Raw genomic sequence first — 21,366 nt, forward strand, 5'->3', positions numbered from 1 at the left:
ATCTGATATAATTTTAGTTAAATCAATTCCTAGATGTTGTATTGTTTTCCCTATCTTTGGAATAGTATCTTCCTTTTATACTGTATTTCCTGAGTTCATTGTAAGCAGACAATACAGCAGAGCAGAAATTGACATCAGTACTTTTTTGTCTAACTTAATTATTCCTCCTATCAACAAGGGAAGGAAATCACCCTGATCTGAAGCCCTGAAGGGGGTAGCACGCAGCTAGGAAGTTATGTCTCTTTTACTTCTCACCATCTTTTATCCTGCCTTATTTTTCCATATTTCTCTTTTTCAGTTCTCTCAACATGGAGTACCTACTCCTTCCTTTTGTAGATTCCATCCTCTTTTTCAGGAAGAACCCCTCTCACCCTTATGTTCCAATCTGCCTCCTGCAAAATGCCCAAGTTCAACTGGTCAAAATGACAGTCCCTGAAAACTCTCCCATGGATAAGAACAAAACTGGATGGCTGTCCTATCTCCCAACTGATTTCCTTAATAATTGCAAAGAGCATCTTGCCAAGTCAAGCATTAATTTGCTTTGGAGCCATCACAATGTAATCTCCTGGGAAGAAAGGACATCCCCACCAGATCTGCGTCTTTGATCTTGTCCCTTTCACAATAATGAGCTCTGGCATGACTGTGAGATGAAGTGTTTGACTCTTGCTTAGGTTTGATTTGTATTGTAACAGTCATCACACTTGCTGTAAGTGGCTTTCCTCTTGCCATTCCCAATGGAGAACAGAGGCTCTGATTCCATTTTCCTGGTTTGTTTTGTTTGAATGAAAGAGTCCACTAGAAGGCCGGGTAAGGGTGAAGGAGAAAAGAGTATTTATCCTCCCCAAACCCTTCCCCTGACCCTAGGAACACTATTGAAAACATGTGATCCAAACCTTTCTTTCTCCCTAATATTGCAAGAACAACCTAGAAAAAGATCCTCTGTCTTATGGATAAACTTGCACAGGTAGGAAGAGGGAGCTGATGAGAATACAAAACTGAGGGACTGAGAATACAAAACTCAGGGACTAAAGTTATCAGTATGAGCTTCCATTACAAAGGAACTGGAATGCTTGCAGAATGGACACTCACAACGATGTTGGAAACACCTCCTTTCTGGAAGTCATTCCCTCCACTCACTCACAATTGTTTCATGTTCCTGAGCCTCCAGTTAGACTTTCTGCTTTACCCCTTCCTTCAGTCCGTGGCTCCCTCTCAAGCCTTCAGCAGCACCAACCACTCCTAGTTAAGAGCCATTCATTTAAAGGCACACATCACACAACAGTGCAATTTAGCTAGATCTTAAAAGCCAACTCCTTTGGGACCCTTTACGCGTCCCTGTTTGCACCACAGAATTTATCACTTTTTTCTCCTCAGTCATTGTGTCATTGACCAATCATCATACCTGGTTAGGTAAACACGGGCCTCTTGAAAAAAACCAATTCTTTCCAAATCCCTTCCTCCCTTATACTGAGTGATGGCTAGAAGCAGTGCTCACTATTAGTGATTCTGATTTGGTACTTGATTCTCTTCAGCCTCGGTGTGTTTTCCCTTCAATCTGTGTACCCTTCACCTCTGCGTTTTGTCTCCAGTGCCAGCCTGTGAGGAACTATACCTGGCAGATCCTCTTCATCTCTCTCAACACAGAGGTGCTGCCTTCGTAGTTTGATATTCATATTAGGTGTTGTTTGTTTGTTTGCAGTACTGGGGATTGAACCTAGTGCTTTACACATGCTGCGCAAGTGCTGTACCACTGAGCTCAATACATATTAATGTGGGCTGACTAGCCAACTATTTTTCTAAAGCAACTTCCATGCAGAATTAGAGTGTGAGGGGTACCCTACAACTCAAACCTGGTTTCCTGAAGGAGTGCTTTCATTCATGACCAAATACCAGAGGCACAGGAAGTGTTCACATGTGAATTGTAAGTCAGTGCTCATATACTTTCCTTCCTGTCTTAGGGTTTGCTTTTTCTCTTTGAAGGGGGACATTTCTGCTTCTTATTTGACTGTCATGGAAGACATTATCTAGCCACTATAATGTGTGCCCAAAGAGCAGATAACGTAGCCCCAAGGATTGTTAGCTCCCCCTCCCCCCCATGAACTATCATTATGCGTTTCACAATGGTTGAGGTGCATTGTTACACATTTTCAGCAGCCTGCAAGAAGAGATCCTGCTGAGCAGGATACAGAAAGTGCCTGCAATTAATTGGTAGAGTTGAATTGTTAACATTCTCCCAGGGTTCCCAAGCGCAAGGCTCTTGACTGGCTTGCTAGAGAAAATAACCAGGGGGTGGGGGAGAAGGAAGAGTATGGTAGAGAGGGGGAAAAAAAAACTCTCATTAAAATCCCAATCAAGCCTTGTTAGCACTTTTCTTCTGACACAAGACATTTGCTTTGAGTCCAGAATGTTACACTTGTTGAATGCTATTATCATAACAAATCTCTGTTTTTCCTTAAAACCTGAAACTATTTGCTTTCCTTGGAAGATGTTTGTATGAGGTGTGCACTGGAAAGCTCAAATTGCTGGATCCCCAGGAGAGTATATGTTTGAACTGCAAGGGCCCCGATGTGCATTTCTGTTCCTGCACACATAAGTGTATACACACCATCCCACTGTGTTACAGGTATGACAACCAAGCAAAAGCTCTTATTAGAAAACGGTCCAAATTATGTCTCCTTCCTTTTTTTCTTTCTCCTTCCCTCCCTCCTACTTTTTCTTACTTGTCCTCCCTTCCTTTTTTGCTCTCTCCCTTCCTCCTTTCCTTCCTCCCTCCTTTCTTTTCTATTAGGGTGAAAAAAATAGATATTACTATCACTTGACCCATAACACAGCCTGAGAATTGGTTATTTTGCAAAAGAGATCAGGTTGTATTGCCTACAGATCCTTTTCTTATGTAAATATTGCCCCAGAAAGATGCTTGCTACATTGCATGAATAGTATTTCCTGGAGCCTCCTTTCCCGCCTGCCTTGCTTTCAGGAAGCTCATAGTGGCCATATCCACTTGCCATGGACTGGTATACAAGGGACAAGACTAGGTACCAGACCCATCACAAACAAGTGAGAATCTCAAGTTCTCAGCACTAGGACTTTAGAATAGGACTTAAGAGGTAGACTGAGGGAAGATAAAGGTATCATAATGAACAAGGAAATGCAAGCAACACAAACAAACAGAGATTGAAAAGAGATGTGGAAAGACACTGCTGCCTAAGTGCCTGATAGTCCAACCAATGAACATCCCGTCTCTGGAGCTGAGCTATCCAGCTGATTGTTGCATTCCTGGAGTAAGAGTCTTTCTTCCACTGATGTTCCAGACCAAGGGAAAAAGTCAGGGAGAAACAAAAATCTCACTCAGAATCTTAAGAAGGGAACCCTCTCCTTGAAGAAGAACTATTCCTGTGCCTCTTACATTCTTTCTGCCTCTTTCAACAGTGAATTTCTGGCAATAAAATCATCAAACTCCCCTTATTCAGAATCAAGGGTCAGTGTATTGTGGGCATCATGGAATCTGCTAACTCTAAAAGGCTATCTGCTGGCCAAGCTAAAACATACAGAGCCAGCAGGGACCACCTGTTGTGGTTGTTTGTGAAGTCTGGCAAGGAAGAATTCAGAGGCCTACCCAATGGGAAACCAGTTTCACTCTTTTCTCTGATTCCTCTAGGCATCAAGCTCCAAAGACACAAGTTCTCCTGACTTTCTTTTCTATTGCTTTGGTTCTTTATCAGGCTTATCACAATATGCATGACTCCCTGTAATGCTTGCATACAACACTTGTACTTGTGTTTCCCAACAGGCTGATGTTTAAGCTACAGGTTTTGTAGCTTAAATGCTGACACTCAGCATTTAGATTCACAGGATTCCATCTATGTGTGAATCTAGCTAGGACAAAGCTTAGCTTAGCATGAAATGCTACAAGGAAAAACAGAGGATCTTATTTTTAAACAGAGGACACCAAAACTAAAGTTAACAAAGTTTTGGAAAAGGGTATTTCAATGTCAGAATGGACCAGAGACTACAATCTCGAATTTATGTGATAAAGCCTATATGATTGAGCCAGTCATGCAGAAGATGGAACGATACTCAGCCAATGAAAATGCATACATACATTTTGACCCAGCAATCCCTCCCAGGAGTCAAGTCACATAGATGTTGTTGATTTTTAAGGATCCTCTCATAGGTTACCAGTCTCTTCTGGTAGCAATGTATGTGATTGGAAGTGGGAGTCAGAGGTAGTCTGGGAGTTCATCACTGCTGGTCAGGTGATGAATCAGGGAAACATACACATACACTGGAATAGTATGCAGCAGTGAGTCTATCACACAGAGACATAAGAGCACGCTCAGCAGTAAGATAGCAAAAAAGGGAATTCTTTCATTTTGTCTTATTGTTTGTTTATTGTTTTGTTTCTAGTTTTGAGATAAGAACAGGTGGTCCTGGGATGAATAAGAGGGGCTCCTAGCCCAATTTTGAAAGCCTTAACAGATCAGCAGAAGGCACAGAAGTGAGCAAGAGTGAGAGGGTGGTTCATAAGAAGCAGAAGAAATCACTTGTCATGGAGCCTTGGGCTGTCATAATACTGACACCAACTGCAGAAGGATGTAAGATATAATACAGCCTGATACAGCATAGCAGTTACTTTGACACAGGGGGCCAGACAACATTACTGGTGTTCTGGAACCATCTTTATTAAAGAATTAATCACTGGATAAAGGGGGAGAGGGGAAGTGTGCTCTTCTTTTCAAAGCAGGCAAATGTGCACATTGAAGTAAGTATTGCCTGCAGCACTCCAACAGTAGTTGGGGATATCTCACTGTCCCGGGAAATCATTTTGATTTAACCTAAGAGCAATATAGAACTTTGAACAGATGAGATTTTAGTCTGTCAAGCTAGTTCACAGGTCTCTAGCTTTCCTTACATTCCAGGATTATAATTCTTGTGTGTGTGAACACAGACACTCAAGGATGATACACTTGACATGGCTCTCTCTGGAAAATGGTGGTGGTGGTGGTGGTGGTGGTGGTGGTGGTGGTGGTGTGTGTGTGTGTGTGTGTGTGTGTGTGTGTAAAGATTCAGATTTGAATCAGCTTGAATCAATGCTGAGTTATCACAGTGCTAAAGCTAGGCATCTGTAATTCCAGCTTCATGAAAGGCATGGATGGCCCCAGGCAAAAAGCCCCTATCTGGAAAATAACTAAAATCAAGATGGGTTGGAGGTGTGTCTCAAGTGGTAGATTTCCTGCTTAGAAAATATGAAGGCTTGAGTTCTAGTGCTTAAAAAAGAGAGAGAAGGAGAAGAAAAAGACAGAAAGAAAGAGGAGGCAGAGGAGGAGGCCAAGGAAGAGGACAAGGAGGATGGAGGAAGAGAATAAGAAGAGAAAGAGAAGAAAAGGAGAAGATGAAATATACAAGGGCCTCCATCTCAGTGGTCTCTGGCTGGTTGGAAGAATACAGGCAGCTGTACCCCATCCAGCACTAATCCAGAATGTCTCTGTCAAGGGATTAAAAATAGGATTAAAAACTTCGATCTTTTAGCTTATACCTACAATCTTCACTACTCAGGAGACTAAGATCTGAGGATCACAGTTCAAAGCCAGCAAAAGCAGGAAAGTCCATGAGTTGCTTATCTCCAAGTAAACACCAAAAAGCCAGATATGGAGCCATGGCTCAAGTAAGAGAGTGCTAATCTTGAGCACAAAGGCTCAGGAACAGTGCTCAGGTCCTGAGTTCAAACCCCAGGACCAGCACATACACACACACACACACACACACACACACACACACACAGAGAGAGAGAGAGAGAGAGAGAGAGAGAGAGAGAGAGAGAGAGAACACAACAAACTGGCTCTATTTTGAAAACCACTAAACCAGTCTAATTTTACTGAGGAAGATATAAGTGACCTATGCAAAATCACACAAATTCTTGGTAAACCAATCTACTCTCAGGTACGTATAGAAATAAAAAACTATGAAGATTTTTGGTCCAAGGCCCAGGTTGTCCATAGGTACTGATGAGACATCTCTGATCTTTACAATCAATCATCTTCCTTCCCCTCCCTCCAACCTGAGCTGTACGAAGCACCAGGTGGGGTCAAGCAGCAGCAAAGCCCAGAATCACACACTCAGTGTGTACTAAGTGCCATAGCTCCAAGCACTCTGCACAGGCTCTGATAGGGCCTAAGTCAGAATTATAGGAACTATTAGAATGGGGAGGAGACACGAAGAACTTTCTTTTCATTGTTTGATGGTGTTTTGAAAAGGCAAAATGTATTCCTGCAAATTGTCCCAAGAGAACCTGTTCCACCTGCCTGGTCCCTGTACTACAAGGACAGTGAGCTGCTTTGACCTGACAAACTCCCAGAAACCTTCAGACACAAAGGGACTCAGGCAGCCTCCCTTTCCTATTGTCCTCTGCCATTGTGCAGGTTATATTCTGAGAGAATGATGGCTCCTGACAGTTGTGGGACTTTCAATGCTTTAAACAAATGGGGTGGGGGGTGGGGTGGAGGGAGGAAAACTAAATAAAAGCAACAACAGGCCTGTTTACCAGAGAGAAGCCTTAATGGGCTCGCAGAGAAAGGCCAGGAAGTGTGGGCTTTCACTCTCATTTGTCAGCTAGCGAAGAAGAGCCCAGAATGAACAAAGATTCTGGCTTGCCTCCCTTGTTGGTTGTCTATCTCTCCCTCGTTTTTATGAGGAATTTGATGATAGAAGACAAGTAAGTCATCAGGTGGGGCCCTTGCCATCGGCTACGTCCGTTATTGAGTTTAAAGTGCATTATTTAGGCATTAATAGTTCAGAGGTCAAGTCTCCCTGGCTATTTGTCATATCTAAGGCCCAGAATTCTATGGCCATCTCCACGAGAGTAACTGCTATTTCTTATTTAGAAAAAAATTGAATCATTACAAGAGTTGTTTTTTTTTCTTTTTTTTTTTTTAATAGACTGTATCCTGGTGTGTTGTTTCAAAATAGAAATGGCTTGCCTTTCAAAGATATATGATTCTGAATGCCACAAAATAATAAAATAATATTAATTATTATATAATTATACATCCAAATAATAATATGTATAATATGTACTACTAATAATAACAGGTATAAATAAAAATAATGACTGTTATTATTATTGCTGTTGTTCTGTCTGTTATCTGTTCTGTTCAACGAGATAGCACAGCCATGAGGTGACCTACCTAGGCCAATCACTCTACAGGACTTCTTGATGCAATCAAGCAATGCGGTAAATACGAGATACTCATAGTACGTGGTATATTGTTTTACAATAGATTTTGTATGAAAAGTAGGAAGGAGTACACACTGAAGTCATAGAGAAAGTATACTATAGGAATTATGTAAGCAAGCCACATAGTTGTTTGTAACCACAATGGATCTTACTGTTACTTAATTGTGTATGCTACTGTTTATATGATTAATGATGCAATAGGCTCATTAACACCAGTAACTCCACAAACACATGAGTAATGACTTATGCCTTAAAGTCACCACAACTATGATACCACTAGATGAGAAGACTTTTTCTGCTTCATTGCCATCTTATGAGACACATGTGCCTGACAGGTATAAAAGACATGACTATATTTTATTTTAAAAATATTCATAAACTACGATGTAAGTTAGTTATCAACTTTGGGTGTTTGTTTTTTTTAAGGGCGGTAGTACTGAGGATTGAACTCAGGGCCTCTACCACTTGAGCCATGCTCCCAGTCTTTTTACTTTTAGTTTGTTTTTCAGATTGGGTCTCACTGTTTTGCCCAGGCTGGCCTTCAGACCATAATCCTACCTCCACCTTCTGAGTAGCTACAATCTTATGAGTAATCTTCTGAGTAGCTGGGCCACCATGACTGGCCCCTCAACTTAACTGTGGAAGTTGATAGAGGATAAATAATCATGGAAATCTGACCAGAAGCCTGAGCTACATACAGCTCACTTGACTCTTTGGGGCACTATCAAAAAGGTGAGTGAAATCTGCAAAGTCCCTATCTGCTAAACCCACAAAGGGCCTCCTTCGCACACTGGTAGTAGCCTTAGAGGGAAAATTATCTTCCCTTTGTCTTTGATTTTTTTTATCTTGGTAGCTGAGTTGAAGGTTTTGAAAAGTTCAAGCCTGAATATATAACATGCTGAGCTACTGCATTTTGCTGTGCTATAAAGACTTATAAACCCCTCTCCAAAATTAAGTCCATTCTTCTTTGTATCTTTCCCTCTGCTCTTTCTAACCCCCCCTCCCCCACCACATACATAGGCAGAAGAACTTGGATGTGATTTTAGGGTTCCCAGTTTCATCACCTAACCACTGGGACAAAAATGCACCCTATAAAACTCTTTCATTTTTAATTGTGAAAATGGCTGATTTATTCCCAAAGAATGTTCAAAGATCCTCAGAGTGGTGCAAAGATCTGTAATTATCAACAATTGCTAAAGCAGCTTAACCCTTATGTGCAATATTATGCATACAAATGGGTGTATTTTAAGCTGGTTCACACTGTTAAACCTGAGTCTGGTGTAAGTCTTATCCCAAGGCAGTGCTCGATTATTCACAGTGGCGAACACTTTCACCGTATGTCTTCCTATGTGGTTAGCTAATTTTGTATCTTTGCATGTTTAAATAGTACTAATTAAAATGCAATTGTGTCGATAAATTATACAATATACCTAAAAGATAAAATAACCTTTTTGATTTCAAAATGTCAGTGATAGCTCCGAAAAATAAAATAAAACTGTAAATCTGAACCCAAGAGAAACCTTTCAGGATTATCCCATGTTTAAAAACACAATTCGGGAGAGGTTGTAAGGAAGGGTAAGTGGGAGAAAATGAATGAGGGAGAGGGTAACAGTGTTTAAAAAGAGATGTACTCATTACCTTACTTATGTAACTATAGCCCCTCTGTACCTCATCTTTACAATAAAAAAGAAGAAATAATAAAATACTAAGAATAAGTTCTTTAAAAAAATCAAATTTTGAACCACTTCTTAGAAAAGAACAAAACAAAAAGCCCACAATTCATTTCTGGGTTTGTTATATATGGAATGTACAACACGTATACATTCCTTCATCTAAATACCATTGTGTTCAGTGGCTTCTTAGATCTTTCCAACTGTCTTACTGGTGTTGCTGAGCCATCTGGGTCTTACCCTTCCACTAGCTGTTCATATCTACACTTCCTTTTGAAACTCACAGTGCACATTTGCATATAAAAAGACACTACCTTGTCTCAGAAATAGTCTTATTGACTCCTCTTCAAACGTATCTCAGTAGAGCCAGCCAGCTGTAATCCTAGCTACTCAGGAGGTTGAGATCTGAGGATCATGGTTCAAAGACAGCCTAGGCAGGAAAGTCTCTAAGACTCTCATCTCCAATGAACAAGCAAAAAAGTTGGAAGTGGAGCTGTGGCTCAAGTGGCGGAACACTAGCTTTGAGGCCTGAGTTCAAGCCCCAGGACAGATACCAATAAAAGTATCTAAGTAGATTCTTAGAAATTTGGAGCTGAATAGAATTTCACACTGCCATTAGAAAGAATAATAGTATGTCATTTGCAGGGAAATGGATGACCTTAGAACAAATCATGTTAAGTGAGGTAAACCAAGCTCAGAGAGACAAATGGCGTATGTTTTCTATCATATGCAGAAACTAGATCTAAAATATACTGGGACATGATAAATTATACAGGTCTCTAGACATTTATACACAGTGAGACCAAAGAAAGTATACTCTTAGGAAAGAAACAGAAAGCTATAATTCCTATGTGAATCTTATTATACAAAATAATACTTATCAAGCTATGCACTTCAGGAAATGGAAACGAGGTTTGTTTTTTTTTTTACTTTTTTGTTGTTTTTTTTTCTTTTTGTATTGTATGTATATATGTCTTTGGGAGTGTAAGGGGAAGTACAGAAATGGAGGGACAAAGGGTGAACAAATGCAGCAATGGTATTCACTGGACAGTATGTTGAAAATGAAGTATACAACTTTGTGGGTGGGGCTGGGAGGGAAAAACTGGTAGAGAATGAGAGAAGGGGTAACATTGTCCAAAAGGAAATGTACGTTTTGCCTGACTTATGTAACTGTAACCTTTTTGTTTAATAATGATTTTTTTTACAAAAAAAGAAAAAAATTTAGAGCTGAAAGGGTCATGCAAGATTATCTATCATTCTTTTAACTTTATAAATAAGGGAATTGACCTAACAGATTAAGTGACTGGACAGAAACAAGGTCAGAGGCCATATTTTCTGAATCCCAGCCAGTGGCCTTAGGAAAATGGGTGAAGCTTCCTGCAGGCTCAAGGTATGTGTGACTGATTCACCTGAGATAGTATTTTTACTCATTAGCAATAAGTGATAAGCTATGTCTTACCCAAGATTCATTACCTACACAGCGATCTATCCAAAGATCAAATGGCACTTAGATGGTTTCTTAGTGAGGATGGGCTTACTGATGAGGAGCTAGAGTTGTTCAGGAAGTGACAGGGCCTGGGGTGGGGGGAAGTGTTGGCGACTAATTCTAGTTGTAGTTGAAGTTCTCTTATCAACCAGCTATAGAATCTTAATGCCCTTGGACCTCATCAACTAAGCGGCAGAGAGAGCAATTGCCCTGAGGTCTGTCTTAGCTCCTCCTACAGTTTAGAATTCTGGGATTATCATAGGTACTTTCCTTGAAATCATCTTGTTTGTTGTGGGCTTTGTTTTGGTTGTTTGTTGTTTGAGACAAGGCCTCACTATATAGCTCAGACTGGCCTCAAAATTTATGTTTCAGCCTCCTGAATTATATTTGTATACAACTTGGATTATATTTGTATACAACCATCTCCAGGCAGCGTCCCAACCCCTGTTTGTTTGTTTGTTTTTTAATATATATATACCATTGGAGCAAGGGCTCTGTAGTTCTTCCACTCCACAACCATCCAGAATTGTGTAGAATGATTTTGCCCTTTCATGAGCGCTTAGTTAACTCTTCCCAAAATTCTTGAACAAAACATCTAGTGTACAAAAATAGATAAATAAATCCAACAAAATAAGACAGGAATCCACAGCTGCTGATCTGGTCTTGTCCCACCTCCTTCTGGAATCCTGAAGGCACATAGTTCCCCAGAATTCACCAATATCTAGCCACACTATTTCCACAGGAAGATCAGGCGCCATCTTTCCAGGCAGACACATTACGGGTAACAGCTAGAAGGCTACATTTGGTAGTCTCCGCCACTTTTTGCAACACAAAGTCAGATGTCATTCATTTCAGATTGCTACAGCAGGGTCTCCTAATTCAAGTCTGTGGTTCTGCTTTGCAAATCACTACAACTATTAAATTGTTCTGTTAAAAAAAAAAGAAGAATGTCCACTGCTCCCCAGGGCCTCTGGGCATGGGTACAAAATATTGTAACTGAGAAGAGTCCAGTGCAACTCTCAGTGATCCACTAGCTGCTCATTATCACACTTTCACCAGTGAGACTAAGTACATCAACAAGGAGGAACTATAAGAAACATATGATTCTTGTTCACACTTACATTGAATAGTGACAGTGCTGTTAGTAATTAGTTACCAGATCCTCAATTGCTTTGTTCTTTGGCATTAGTAATATGCCACTTGAAGTTTTACACCAAATTAACATTGCTCACATTCAACCAGTTCAAAAGCCCTTTGAAAATGTGCTATTCTTCTTTACATAAGACTATGTGCCTGGCTGTAAGATGTGCCCTTGAATTGCTTGCTTCAAGCCTTAAGTTTAGAATGAATAGAGAAATGCCCTTTTACCCAGACCATCTCGATACAGAATCATACTGTCAGGACAGGGTTACCTGGAGTTTAGGGGCTTGTCCCCATTGGAAGAGGTCATTTCATTATTGATGCTAACTTCCGTGCCTGGAAAATAAGTTTATTACTATGTGTCCATGGAATCATCAGCCTAGTAGGTTACAGTGATGGAAAAAAAAATCCTGAATAGGATACATCCATTTTGTAATCGTGTTCCATGATCATAATTTAGAGGCTACTAGGAAATTGGTTTTTTGTTTGTTAGTTTTATGGCTTGAACTCTGGGCCTAGGTGCTGTCCCTCAGCTCTTCAGCTCAAGGCTAGTGCTCTACCACTTGAGCCATAGAGCCACTCCTGGTTTTCTGGTGATTTATTGGAGATAAGAGCCTCTCCGACTTTCCTACCCAGACTGGCTTTTAGGAAATAGTTTTGTAGTCAATATTAAGCCTATTAAATTCACTTTTTTTTGGTGGGGGAGTCCGATCATGGGGCCTGAACTCTGGGCCTGGGCGCTGTCCCTCAGCTCTTCAGCTCAAGGTTAGCACTCTACCACTTGAGCCACAGCACCACTTCTGGCTTTTTTTTTCTTTTTGCTTATGTGGTGCTGAGGAATCGAACCCAGGGCCTCATGCATGCAAGGCAAGCGCTCTACAACTGATCTACCTTCCCAGCCTTTAAATTCACTTTTGACCTTTCTATTTGAAGACATCTAATGATACCTGTTGATACCTAAATAGTTTATGAAAATGATTTCTATTTTAGGCAAAAAGTGTTGTGGAATAAAGGAGACTTTGTGGACTAGGCAGACTACAAATTCTGTTTGCACAGAATAATATATGCACCCCCAAAAAAGTGGGTGCATATATCAAAGGAGGAGGGAATCGAAGTATGGTGATGCATGCACTCAAGAGGCAGAGGAAGGAAGATTATCTCTAAAAACAAAACAAACAAAAATCCCATGTAGATCTAATTCCATCTGCAGTATTGTACTCAAATTTGCCTTCCAAAGGATCCATTATTCAATGTTTATACAATATCTAAGAATGTTTTGTCACTAGAAAATTAAACTTAAGTCTTCCTGGGCAATAACACAGCTTTATGAAGTCTGAAGTCTGTGGTTTCATTTCCAAACTCCACCTGAACCTCCCAGCTCTTAGTTCTTTTCTAAATGAAATGTGGATGCATGGATTTGTTATCTGACTGGAGAAATCACATAGAATCCTGAAGGTCTAGATTTCACTCATGTATTAAAAAGTTTAGGTGCTTTAAATGCAGAGTCTAGAATTAGGTCTAGATTTCACTCATGTATTAAAAAGTTTAGGTGCTTTAAATGCAGAGTCTAGAATTATATTTAGTAGTTTTCTTTCCTATATTCTACTTGAATCATCTTCAATGATGCTGACTGCATTATTGTCAATATATGGAAACTCTCCTGATTCATCAGAATAAAAAGGTTCTGAGGTTCTCTCCTATTAAAGAGAAATTCTATTCTTTTGGCTACCATTTCTTATTGAGATGATGAAAGATGATAGTTGGATAAGATATGTGTATGTCCTTCTGTTAATCTGACAGTTTGGAGAGAGGAGGTTGTATTATGGAACGTGAAAGCAATTTAAATTCATGATCTTTATTCTTATTATCATAACCAAATAAATTGAACAAACCCTCTCAGATACTATAAGAATGCAAACAAAATAAGTGAGGAAATTTTACCTTCAATATTTCAAGAATAGATTCTAGATTTTACTACTTTTTTTTTCTATGTTGCCAAACAGAAAAGAATTACAGGATTGGTTACAAATGTTTTGTTCCTGCAAGTAATTATTTCACTTAAAACAAAACACTCAACTCTGATTTTTTTTTTTTCCTTCCACAATGTGAATTCTTCGATCTGGTGGGATAAAAGGCTTAGATGATCTCTGTCTCTACCCACAATGGCTGCATATGTTCAAGAATATATCAGTTTCATCAGCCGCCACAGAACAGGCACATATGACAATAAATCATTTTGGGAACTTCTTGAATCCCAGCCAAGTTGTAGACAATAAAAGATCCTCCTTGTAAAGTCAGCTATAAAAGTTAATTTCATACAGGTTCCCCAGCACACATGCGACGATTCAGTTCCAAACAGATGTGTGATCTTGGAACTACAATGGAAAATAGCATGAAGCATTTTCACTAACTTTCCGTATCAAGAGATCCAAGTATTTTGTGTGTTGTATAACCTTTGGTTATTAACACATTGCAGCAGGTATAAAAAATGAATTCTTCAAGCTTTTCTAATGCCTAAGATACTATTCTCTGCAGTCTAAGTATTTCTCCACATCGAAAAGATTATCCGTCAAGCCAGAAATGCCTCAGAGCAAAATAACAAAGATGACATCAGACACTTGGGGCTGCCCACTGAAAGAGTTTCTTGAAACGATAGTTTTTATGTATTTCCTTATTTCTTTCTCTTGTAGATGTCCTAGTAATAGACAACTAGCCTCTCCACTTACCCATGGCATGGACAAAGAGCAAATCAGAAGGAAGAAGGTTGAATTAGGCTGGATAAGCCTAGTTGCATGAGTTGACTTATCATTTGTTTATCAGATGTCACAAGTTAGCAGGGCCCTGCTGGTTCACATCTGTAATCCTAGCTACTCAGGGAGCTGAGATCTGAGGATTGTGGTTTGAAGTCACTGCAAGGAGAAAAGTCCATGAGACTTATCTCCAATTAGCCAGCCAGAAGCCAGAAGTAGAGGTATAGCTCAAGTATTAGAGCACCATCTTTGAGCAGGAAAAGCCAAGTGAGAGTGTGAGTCCCCCAGGCCAAGTCTCAGTATCAGAGGGAAAAAAAAAAAAGAGAAAATTATACTTTGCCCTTAGTCATGAAGGTCACATTAAGCTCTTTTCTGACCCTACCAAAGTCCATTGTTAATCTTTCCTTGGATTTTAGACTAAACCTGTTCTTTTCATTTTAAACAGCAGTCAGAATGTTCACTGAATTTTTGTAACTTCAGCCATTCCCTATGAGCTAGCAGAGCTTCCTCTTAAAAGTTCTCTGGAACTGATTTGCAAAATGTAAACTTGTTCAACCACTTTGGAAAGCAGTATGGAGGTTCCTCAAAAGACTTCACATAGAGCTCCCCTATGACCCAGCAATCCCACTTTTGGGCATTTACCCTAATGTTTACAAACAAGACCACACTAAAGCTACCAGCACAGCTATGTTTATTGCAGCATTATTTACCATAGCTAAGATACGGAACCAACCCAGATGCCCCTCAGTAGATGAATGGATCAAGAAAATGTGGTATATATACACAATGGAATTCTATGCCTCCATCAGAAAGAATGACATTGCCCCATTTGTTAGGAAATGGAAAAACTTGGAAAAAATTATATTAAGTGAAGTAAGCCAGGCCCAAAGAAACGTAGGTCCCATGGTTTCCCTTATTTGTAATATCTAGTATATGTATGAGTCAAGAGGAAAAGGTCAGATAATGTGTTGTCAGGAAAATAACCCTTAGATGTGCATTTTAATGTTTTTTTTCTTTCATGCATGTGTTTCTAACACATTTATAAGATTATCTCTTTGTTGCTTTGTATGTCCCTCCCCCACAGTATAACCCCTGTTTTCACTATATTTGATGTCAGTATAACTTGTGGAGGAGATGGGGAAAAACCAGTTGTTTAAGGATACAGGTGGACCTGTTGCAACAATGAGAAGTACAAGTTGTCATGTCCAAAACGAGCTTTACAACGTTGGTGCGGGGGGAGAAGGATTGGGATTGGGGGGGAGGGGGGAGGCTGGGAAGGGATGTGAAGGGTAAACAAAGGAGGAGGCTGCAATGCTTGGTAAGAAATGTACGCATTATCCTGCCCATGTAACTGTAACTCCTCTGTACAGTATGTTCACAAATTAAATTAAATTTAATTTAAAAAAAAATATGAACAGTCCTTTCCTTTATCTTTTTGTTGGAATGGGTATTTTCAAAACATGGTGAAGGTAGATGGTCCCCTGCTGAGCTAAGGAGTAGAGAGCTCAATTGGTAGCCCAGACACTGTAGGACAATTAAATGCCCAGGGCTGAATGAGAACATCATTAACATATTAATCATATATCTGAAATTAATTAAGGCCAGCCTAGGGATTAAGGAGCTTCAGGCCAAAAGAGAGAGAGAGAAAAAAAGAATGATAATGTTATATAGTAGACATTTATATCATCATGTCCTATACCAGCATAATCTCCAAAATGATGGCTGATACTTTTCATTCATCATCTTATGAATATCAATCAGCCTCTTATTTTAAGGAAACAGAAAGCTAAAGTTTAGAGCAAAAGTCCATTGCTAAAAAGATTGTTCCTCAGACTATACAAAGGTGGTGGAACTTAAAGCCAAAGACTCACCAGGTATGGTAGTCCACATCTGTAGTCCCAGCTCCTTAGAAAATGAAAGGCAGAAAATGAACGGCCTGAGGCTGGCTTGAGCAAAAGTAGGAATTTGAAAGTTTAAAAGTTTGAAAGTTTAAAAACTAAAAACATAAAAGGAGGTATGGCTCAAGTGGCAGAGCACTCGTGTTAGGACCTGTGTTCAAAACCAGACTATCACCATTGAAAAAAAAAGAACAACAACAACAACTTAGTCCAGGAGTTCAGTCACTGGGCAGGGAGGCTTTGAAGGAGGCATTAGGACCCCAGCCCATCCTTTCTTCTCTTTCACTTCCTGGCAGGCATGTGGCAAGTGGCCCCATTGGTCACTGGCTCCCACCATAGAGCACTGTGTTGCCACAGACCCAAAGCTCCGTAATTAAGCAATCATGGACAGAAACATTTGAAAACGTGAGGCAAAATATGCCCTATAGTTATTTATCTATGGTACTTTATCACAGCAGAAGAAACTTGACCAGTATCATAGATAAATAACTATAGGGCATATTTTGCCTCACTGTTTCAAAAGTAACATTAGGTTATTGTCTTAGTGCATCCCATTGCTGCTATAACACAGTGCTTCAGACTAGGTAATTTATACATGATAAAATATTTTTTCATATATATTTTTATTGTAAAGATACTGTACAGAGGGGTTACAGTTACATGAGTAAGGTAATGAGTATATTTCCTATTGAGCATTGTTACCCCCTCCTTTGATTTTCCCCTACCATTCCTTCCCTCTCCCCCTCCCAGCTTCTTCCTCCTTCCCTTCCCCCCGCCCCCACCATGATAAAATCTTATTTACCAAAGTCTGGGGACCAGGAAGTCCAAGATCCCAGTGCCAGATGATGCAATATCTAGGAAAGGCTCACTCTCTGCTTTCAAGATACCACCTTCTTTACTGAGTTCTCACACAGCAGAAGAAAAAGTGACAAGGGACAAACTTGTTCCATCCAAAGCTCCTTATTAAAAAAAAATACTAATCCATCTGTGTATATAATTAGAGCCTCCCCCACCCCCATAAACTAATCACCTCCCAACAGCAATCTCTTTTTATATAGCACTTGGGGATTTTAGATCCAACATTGAACGTTTGGAGGGACACATACATTCATTCAAATCATAGCCACAACAACCTTGCAAAGTACAAGGGGATAAAAAGGCCATGATCTAAGAGACATGACCTTGAAATCATAGTAGACTAAGAATCATAACACAGCTTCAGAGCATTGCTCACACTGTATCCAGAGACCGCGTGCCCTGAAGATGTCCGCACAGAAGACACCAGAAACAAGACTCTTCTGTCAGTTCACTCACTGACCAGCTATGGCCTTAGCACGACACTTGAACTCTTGGACTTCCCCTTTTTCCTCCTGAAAAGTAAGGAAGGCAGATTGGAGAGTGATCCCTAAGATCCATTTCCAAATTGACCTGTTACATAAGTCCTCTAGGGAGAAGTGATAGAGAAGACTCATCTTTACTGGCAAAAGGCATAGGAGATGGGCTTTGGAAACTTTAGCCAAGCTTATCACAAGCATATTTTAAAGAAATGTGTGTGAATTGAGTCATGGGTTGAGTGAGCTCAAAGCCCAGGAACATGTATGTCCTTGTGCCACAGTAACAGACAGACAGAGCCCACCAGCCTTAGTCAGAGAGCAGACAGCAGAATAATGAGTTAGAGTAGCATGGTCAAACTCACTAGCCTCATAGAACTGTCAGCTGGCCTTCCCCGGAATTAGTTCTCAGATTATTGGTTAATGTTCTCAGAACCAAGTGCATGTGGTTTGGCTTTACCAAGAAGAGCCAAAAACCAAGTGTCTGGACTGAGGCCAGCCTTACATTTGCCTAAGAAGTCAAATCTATCAAGATGGCTCTCTAGATTCCCACAACTTCCAGGCTTGACTGGCTGGACTAGTGCCACGAATAGGAACAGATCTCCCTATCTTGACTATTACTAATATTTCCCCACCCTCCTTCTCTGCTTCCCACATTTTGCAATTCAGAACACAGCAGGTCTCTGCAAGTAGGCTGTCAGTGAGTATTGAAGATCTCAACCCATTTCAACTATAGTCTTTGGCATTCCCAAGAATGGACTGGACTGATGTGCAGAACTACAACGAGAATGATGACTTTGCCTGGCAACTCCATGAAAACCACAGACCTGGGCTTACAATAATGAGAACATCTATACAGCTTCTAGCAATCCCTTGATCGTCGTCTGTTGTCATCAGAACAGACTAATTTACAAGATCGTAGAGTTAATTCTATTTAATTTTACTTAGTCAGATCTTTGGAGTCAAAGAGAGCCTTCTATAAGGTAGTTCCTAGAAGGTGAGGCTGTAAAGGAATTATTCTTTATATATTCCAGTCTTTGAACCACATCTCTTCCCAATCACAGAGGGGCTCCTCTGACAGCTTCTAAACCAAAGCTAGGTAATTTCAACAGCCTCTCTCTCCCCTTGGTAATTCAAGTGTCTTGAGCATCCCATAGTGCAAGCTGGTGCCATAGGACTTTAGAAAGGAGTTTCTCATGTCCCAGAGAAAGAACTTGACACACAGAAAAGATGAGCTATGCCTAGGCTATGTTTGGCCAGAAACATATACCTGGCTTTTCTCCCTCATCAGCTCCAGGTGAGATCTTTAAGAACCAGCCAAAGCAAGAGCTATTTATACTGATTATGGATTTCTATGATCTTGGTGTTATGATGGATATTCTGTAGATAACATAATATCCTCAGATGCTCTCCAAAGAAGTGAACCTCAATAACAGCCAATCACTTTTCAAATTGTCATCTAGATCCAAGATTTCTACAAGCTGCCTTGTCACTGAGAAAGAAGGAAAAAGTCACAATCGGGTACTATTATCCAGAAATCTTCCATGGTATTCACTATCACTGGCCAGAAATATTTAAACTTATTTGCCGAAACAATTAACTAAGTCTTATACCTTGGGAAAGAAAGTGAACCTTGAAGACATCTCTCAAGAAGATTCAAAATGTTTTGGAGGATTGTTATATCAAAAGGCACTTTTTTTTACAGTCCTAATCCAACCAATACATTAGTTTTATAGTTTTGTACAATTAATATTTGATCAGCAAAATGCCCATGATGAACTGCTAGGTTATTCAAAGTTGTCTAAAAGTAAACTGATGTGGGCTAGAAAGGTGGCTCAATGGTAGAGTGCTTGCTTTGCATGCATGAGGCCCTGGTTCAATTGCTCAGAACAACATAAGCAGAAAAAGCCAGAATTGGTGCTGTGGCTCAAGTAGAGCCCTAGCCTTGAGTTGAAGAGCTGAGGGACAGTGCCCACGCCCAGAGTTCAGACCTCACAACTGACCAAAAAAAAAAAAAAAGTAAACTGATGCGTGGAAGAGGTAACATTGTCCAAGAACAAAAGTACTCTTTACCTGAGTTATGTAACTCTTTGTATATCACCTTTATAATAACAATTTAAAATTTTAAATTAAAAAGTAAATAGACAATTTGAATAGAAACGGTAATAATTACAGGATAATCTAACATCTGTATCACATGTGAAAGTTGACCAAGACCTGTTACATGTAACACATTTTACAACCGAAATGCCACTAAATCGACTTTATTATTCTCAGTTCACAGATCTGCTACTCTGGCTAACAGTGGTCACAGATGGGACTCCTAACCTTGTCTTCTGAATTAAAGTCTAAATCTCTTTTCATTCACCCAAAACAAATCTCAGTAGTATCTGGTCTATTACAGTGTATCTAGGAAAATCCTAAATTAATAATTAAAAAAAGATACCGTGCTTCTGAAACTGAACATATACCTTTTTTATGGGTGAATCATCACAATACAACTCAAGAAACTTAAGGAATGAACAGAGAGCATCTGTCAGTTTTCCTTATACTGTGAGACCCTGCACGATGCTGTGCTCATCTTATACTGTGCCCAGCAGCCAACAGGAATTATTGCAGACCTCTGGAGCTGAAATCTTTTGGACCTCCCATAGTTCACCTTTGTCTTTCTAGAGATTTCATTACCTAATTTCATCTCCAACTCTAATATACCTCCAGGGGAGGAGACTTAAATTCTGAGTATAGCTCTGTTGATTGATAGTACCTATAAGATTACAAGTGGTTTACAGTGTTCAGAAGCCAGGCACTGTTGACTCATGACTATAATCCTAGCTCCTCAGGAGGCTGAGTTCTGAAGCTGGCAGTTGGAAGCCAGCCCGGGCAAGAAATTCCATGAGACGCTTACCTCCAATTAAACAAGAAAAAGCCAGGAAAGAAGTGGTGGCTCAAGTAGTAGAGTGTCAGCCTTGAGTGAAAAAGCCAAGGGACAGCACCTAGGCTCTGAGTTCAAGCCTCAGTATTGGCATGTGTGCACGTGCGCACACACACTCAGAGGTCTTCTCTGTTCCCTGACATCTCCTTGCAAAACACCACATCATTTCTCTGACCACCAAGGAATGCCAATTAGATCTATGCTATTACAGTCTAGCAGGGGAAATTTAGGTATAGATTAGTGAACAGAGATGTTTTAACTGCAATTGGTGGTTAATTGTTGTGCTCCTCGATTAGAATTGTAATATCTTTGTGCAACCCTTGTTTTCTCTTTGGACAGTATCTGTCAAGTAATCCATCAGTTATATGAGAGTTTATTAGAAGGGGAGGTAGGTGAGATACAAGAAAGAGGGAACAAAAGACCAAAAGAAGGATGAGCTGGTGCTTATCCTTAAAGCCTGCCTCCAGGCATGAATAGGGTTCAGTGGATTTGCTTTTAAAACCAGTATCATCACAACGGCTCTTTCCTGAGGACTTTCTACCACTCTTCCTTGCACAAGTCTGCATAACCAGATTAGAAGCAAATATCTCCTTCTATATTATAAACAAGAGCCAGAAGCCAGGTAGCCTTGGGACTGCAGCCCTGGAGAAGACTTTCCTGCAAATCCACTCTTCCTGCCCTGTCTCTGAGCTGGGCCCTGGAACCAAAGCTTGGCAGGAGCTTTCTACCCTTGTCTTTGTTTTGACCAACCCACAAAGCCAAGTCTCCTTCTTCCAGGAACCATATGTGTTCCTTTTCATGTCTCCAACCTTCCTCAGGTGGAATCTGTTTCCAGTTTACAATGGACCTCTCTCTGTCTCAGACATTCTCAGCCTCTTCACATAGCTTCTAAGCGGCTTGAGGTATGATGTTCTCCAGCTTTTCA

This window comes from Dipodomys spectabilis, unplaced genomic scaffold, assembly GCF_019054845.1.
Source record: "Dipodomys spectabilis isolate Male_0828 unplaced genomic scaffold, ASM1905484v1 ptg000045l, whole genome shotgun sequence".
Classification (NCBI taxonomy): Eukaryota; Metazoa; Chordata; class Mammalia; order Rodentia; family Heteromyidae; genus Dipodomys; species Dipodomys spectabilis.